Source organism: Rhinolophus ferrumequinum, chromosome 21 (genome assembly GCF_004115265.2).
Source record: "Rhinolophus ferrumequinum isolate MPI-CBG mRhiFer1 chromosome 21, mRhiFer1_v1.p, whole genome shotgun sequence".
In the NCBI taxonomy this organism is placed as follows: domain Eukaryota; kingdom Metazoa; phylum Chordata; class Mammalia; order Chiroptera; family Rhinolophidae; genus Rhinolophus; species Rhinolophus ferrumequinum.
Window position 1 is genome coordinate 9,559,563 of NC_046304.1, and position 6,000 is coordinate 9,565,562.

Sequence of the window (6,000 nt, forward strand, 5' to 3'; positions counted from 1 at the left end):
TTTGTTACTGTTGTTGGAGGAGCAGGGCGCTATGGGGGTGCTCAGGCCAGAATCATTGGAGGGCAGGTGGGGGCTTTGGGGTGAATGGGAGGGAACAACAGCAACAAAAATATGGCTGAAACTTGATTGATGGCCAGAGACAGAGATGGCATCCTCAGGACAAGTAGGGCTGGAGCCAGAGCCACAGGCAGCCAGTCCTGAGGATGCACCAGGGCTGGGCTCCATGCCAAGCTTGGCCATGACCGTGATCCAGGCCACAGGGTCCTGACCTAGTCCCTCTAGGGCTCTGCCTCCTCTCAGGTGAGCTCACTGGAATGAGTCCAGGGGGATGATCCTTTGGTGGGGTCCAGGGTGGCTGGGCAGGGAGGGACTGCATCATGGAAGCATCCACACTGGCACTGAGGCGCATTCTGGAAGAACGAGAACTCCAACCATAAGGGAAGACCTCAGACCTCCCGGGATTCCCTGAAAGAAGCCATGTGGAGCAACAGAGCAAGAAGAAGGACCTCCCCATAGTGGATCTGCTCCACTGTTCTCCTGCTGGTTGGGTACCGTGCAGCTGTGGGTGGACCCAGCCTCAGCAGGACTGACTGCCCCACATACCAAAGGCCCTGAAGTTCAATTTCCTGTCCATGCACTTCAGTCTCCTTGACTGGATGCCCTTTATCGCCTTTCAGATGTTCCCCTGTCCACTAAGGCTCTGTTGCCCTCTCAGGATGAGGTTGCCCTCTCAGATGAGGGCTCTGATTCCCTCACTAGTCTAGTAAACAAAACTCCACAACCCTGGGCTCCAAACAGAGGGAAAAATTATTTTAAGTTGAGAAGGGAAACTGTCATGCAATATGAGGAAAGGCCATGAGATGTCACTGTGGCTCCAAATTTATTTATTTATTTATTTATTTATTTATTTATTTATTTATTTATTTATCCAAATGCGTGTTTATTTTTTTTTATTAAATTTATTGGGATAACATTAGTTAGTAAAATTATATAGTTTCAAGTGTGCAGTTCTATAATACATCATTTATATATTGCATTGTGTGTTCACCACCCAAAGTCAAATCTTCCATCACCATATATTTGACCCCTTTTCCCTCTTCTATTCCCCTCCTTCCCCCTTACCCTCTGGTAACCACTAAACTTGTCTGTATCAATGAGTTTTTGTTTGTTTCTCTTGATCGTTTGTTGCTTTCAGTTTTATCCCACATATGAATGAAACGTGGTTCTTGACTTTTTCTGTCTTATTTCGCTTAGCATGATAATCTCAAGCTATCCATGTTGTCGCAAATGGCAGTATTTCCTCTTTTGTTATGGCCAAGTAATATTCCATTGTATATGGAATATTCTTTATCCACATCTTCTTTATCCAAGCATCTATCAAAGGACTGGCCACCTTGAATAATGCTGCAGTGAACATAGGAGTATGTATATCTTTATGGGTGAATGTTTTCAGATTTTATGGGTAGATACCAAATGCGTATTTACTGTTTGTACAGATACATTAAAGTGATTCCCATTTTAAAAAACATACTAAAAATATACATTAACCACAAAAAGTATTCACTCTGGAAAGACGAGCATGGTTATTTTCAAAATAGCAGGAAACACAAGAAGCCAACATACGTAAATCATGACAAGTGAACATCTCACTTTTCACAAAAATAAGTTCTATTCTTACATTAATGCTTTATTACCAGCTTGTATATAACATCCTCCAACCTTGTTTTCATTTACTATGAAATTTCTATCAGCAGATGTAACAAAAGGCACTCAATTCAGAGGTTGCCAAGTCCTTAGCGTAAGTAGGAAATATGATTCCCAACTAAAATTTGAATATAAATGATTCTAAAGATCAGAGAATATAAAAATGTTTAAAGTATAATATATGTTACATAAGTTATTTTATGACCTAATAATAAAGTTGTAGAGAATATCAAAGAAAAGACCATATAAGGCAAAGGAATACACTCAGAATCAAACTGATTTTCTCCTCCCCGTTCAGATTCATTTAAAAGTTTGAAGCTGATTTTTCTGTTGTTAAAATCCTAGGATAACTAAATAAAAAGCAAAATAAAAAAGCATAAAAATGTTTAAGTTAAATAAAACATTTCCTCAGCTTAGTCTCCAAGGCCATGAAAAACATAATTAACAATTAAAAAAACAACGACATATTGGAAGGATATTAGGGAGGAAGAATCATGAGGCGCAGCTGAAAAAAATTAAAGGACACTCTTAAATCACACCAATTGAAAGAGGATTTATTATTGGCTTTTCAAATTATTCCCTTAGCATTCTTCTAAACAAATATACAGATGGATAACTGAGGTTCATTGGCATTAGGTAGGATCAAAGTTTAACCTAAAAGTTAAATCTATATGTATTTGGTTGCAGAGAAATGTGAGATTTACCTATAGCAGTTTTCTACCGATGTTAAAAGCATTGAGTTGATATCTTTATAACAAAAATGCTTTAACAGATATTTTCTTGGCTTTAAAATGTTTTTTCATATATGTATAGAAATGTAATGAGGGTAAGAACAGTCTTCTGTATTATCCACACAGTGTTTAAGGCCTTTGTCATTCATGGCTAGTCACCTTAGATGTGAATATCATAGGGCCATTAAAGCTGGCCAAAAACGTTTTCAAAGTGCTAATGTGTCCAACTAATGAGATTCTCAGGTTTCCGGATTTTCAGGATGACAATTATTTTCAGTTCTTTTTTCCAGTTATATACGAAGTCAGACAACTAAGTTCGTGAACTCATCCTAGAAAAAGTGCTACATACCTCACTGCTGAATATCACTACAGTCACCTTCGAAGTACAGTAGTACCTCGGTTTTCGAACATCTCTGTTGACGAACACTTTGGTTTATGAATGCCATAAACTGGAAGTCAATGCTTCGGTTTTCGAACACGACTCAGAAGTCAAACATGTCACATGGCGCCCCCTGAGTGCAAGATCCTGAGGCCTAGCTGTCGGCTGTTTTCAAATGTTTCAGAGCTCGTGGATTACGTTGGAAAACCGAGGTACCACTGTACTCCCCTTGGGAAGCTATGCACCTATGCCAGCACCTAGTCCACCCTTCAAAGCAATTTTGGAACTCTTTCTGGAATGGCCATCAGAGCTGTCGTCATATTACCCTTGATGTCCTGAATGTCATCAAAATGTCTTCCTTTCAATGTTTCCTTTATCTTCAGGTAAAGAAGGAAGCCATTGGGGGCCAGATCAGGTGAGTAGGGAGGGTGTTCCAATACACTTATTTGTTTACTGGCTAAAAACTCCCTCACAGACAGTGCTGTGTGAGCTGGTGCATTGTCGTGATGCAAGAGCCCTGAATTGTGGGTGAAAAGTTCAGGTCGTCTAACTTTTTCACGCAGCCTTTTCAGCACTTCCAAATAGTAAACTTGGTTAACTGTTTGCCCAGTTGGTACACATTCATCATGAATAATCCCTCTGATACAAAAGAAGGTTAGCAACATTGTTGCAATAAGTTCTCGAACTTAATTGTCAGACAGGGAATTACAGCCCACATATAAAGGGAGATCAGAAGGCTGCCACCCAACGTTATCACCACTTGTTCCTGATCTTTTGTTTTATTTACTACATGTTAATTTTCCACTACTATCAAAAGAGGCCAAACATACTCTAAATGCTATGCTTCTTCGAGGTTACAAACTGACAGATCCACTATGGCAAATCAGTGTACTGCATTTGAAAATGACATTTTGATTGGTGTAAGTTACAAGCAGGACAAAGCCAAAGTTAAAACTGTCCACCACCAGCAGTATTCCCCATCTTTGGCAAGTTTTCTACCACATGCTGCTTCCCTCTAATTCTTCTTCATTGATTTCCTGAGGCCCCACCTCACTGTTCTATTCTACCCTGAGCATAGCAACCCTCTGCTGTTTATACGCAGAAGACAGCCATTCTCAAGGTACTAGAGAATCTTGGTCAATAATTCTTGCAGAAGCTAAATCACTGATAATATTCTGTAACCTTAAATGTCTGAATACGGACACAAATGGTTTTCCTTGCTCAGTTTCAAGGAAGGTCATACTTTCACAGAATCTTTTCTCCTTTTAGAAAACCAGACATCAATGTTTCAGTCAAAAGCTGTTTAAAGATCCACTCCAAGAAGGCACAAGTTGAAGGATCACCCACATTTTTGGAGCTGTGCATACATCCATCTCCACCTGCGTCACAAATAAGTCCGATGGACCAATGAGCTCTTTCATGACATTTCTACCTAGTTCTTTAAAAAGTTCAACATTCTGGTGAGTTACCAAATTGTTTAGAAGCCATTCAAGGCCTTTGCTCTTTACAGAACCTAATCCATAGGTCCCTGCTGATGTGTAATAGCCACATACAGTTTTCACATTGTTTCCTTCATTGACTCGCCACTCTGCTGTGTTAAACCATCCATCTGTAGCATACAAGCTGCTGCCAAAATGGCAGTAACCATACAGTGACCCAAATGCAACCTGCAGTTTGGTCAATATTTTGGTCAGGACTCTCCAGTTCAATAATTTTCATGCTGGATTCTTTCCAAGAACCACTGAATATAGGAGAAAAGTAGCCAGACTGACATAAATATATTTTATATAAGCTCCACTCTTCTCTTAGAGCACAGATCTTAATGTCACTATTTTCTCCATTCAAAAATAATGTTTGATAAATATACTTGGATGTACTCTTTAATTTTTTCCTTCCAGGGTTGTTGAGGAACCACTGCTCCTCTTCATCCTCGTCTGTCTGGGAGTCGGGTGACAAGAGCAGAGGGCCCCGCTGCTCCGCTTGCTCTTGCAGTACCAAAAGCCTTGACTGGCCAGTCGCTGGCCTCCGGGCTGAGCCCCCGCCACAGACCCGGTTCGGGGGGGGGGGGGGGGGGGGGGGCCCGGGTGGCGCAGCACTCGGCTGCTCAGCGAGCCTGTGGGCCACGGCTCTCCGGGATTTCAGGGAGCGCACCCCAGCAGACCCGGCCTCCTGCCATGGCCCGGCCGGGTGTCTGTACCGCCACCTTCTCACGTGCAGTCACAACCGCTGCAGCGGACGCTACTGCCTCCATGCGGCGCCCAGACGGCTGCCTCTATCAGCTCTGCATGTCCGGACTTCAGGACTTTGCTCCCTCCCTCCAAACCTATTAGGTTGGTACAAAAGTAATCGCGGTTTTTGCAATTATCTTTAACCTTTTAAACCGCAATTACTTTTGCACCAACCTAATGAGTAGTTTATAGTTACTTTTTCTCCACTGAAACACCGTAGAGTTTAATAGTAACAATCCCACAAAATTATATGCAATTCATCATCTCCCATGAGCACTCTCCTCCAAGATCTCATCTGGTCTTCACATCAACTTGGATTCACTGCAAGGGCTGACAAATCCATTTTACAGACGAGAAAACTGAGGGTGATGGTGCTCTGTGATATTCTAGGCAGACCTAGGGCAGCCTAAGGATCGTGAACCCCTGCGACACAGGACTGGACTCCACAGGCCACAGGGTGACACTACTCCATGTGGAAGAGATGGAGGTGGTTTTCTGGTCCCCCACCCCCCAATATCTACACAATTTTTTAAATCGGAAAAAGTGGGAAAGCATAAAGCAGCAGGGAGAAAAGCAATCACATACCCTGGCAAGTACTGCTAACACGTGGGCACTTCTCTGAAGAGCACAGAATCCTTAGAGTTGAGAGCACACCTGCTTGGAGCTTTGGGGGCCACCCCAAGTATGGCTGTGGGAAGACAGCTCAAGTAGACACACACTGCTGGGCGCAGCCAATGCCAGTGTCCGAGACAGTCTCTGTTTGTCCCTCTAGACGCTGTTACCTCTCCATCTGAGTGTCCCAGGAGGCTGGCCTTGGTGGACTACGGCAGTGGGCGCTCTCATCTCAACAACTGATTGGGTTCAGCCATTGGCAGTTGGCTGGAAGGAAGAGAATGAGGCGCGAGTACTTAGTCCCCTAGCTTGTCTCCCCGCCCGTTTGCTGTAGCTTGATTGCAAT

At 42.8% G+C, this 6,000-nt stretch overlaps 1 pseudogene; it reads right to left on the minus strand.

Moving 5' to 3' along the window:
* Positions 1 to 3,593: 3,593 nt before the first annotated feature.
* Positions 3,594 to 5,065, minus strand: LOC117012861 (germ cell-less protein-like 1; annotated as a pseudogene).
* Between the last annotated feature and the right edge of the window lie 935 nt (positions 5,066 to 6,000).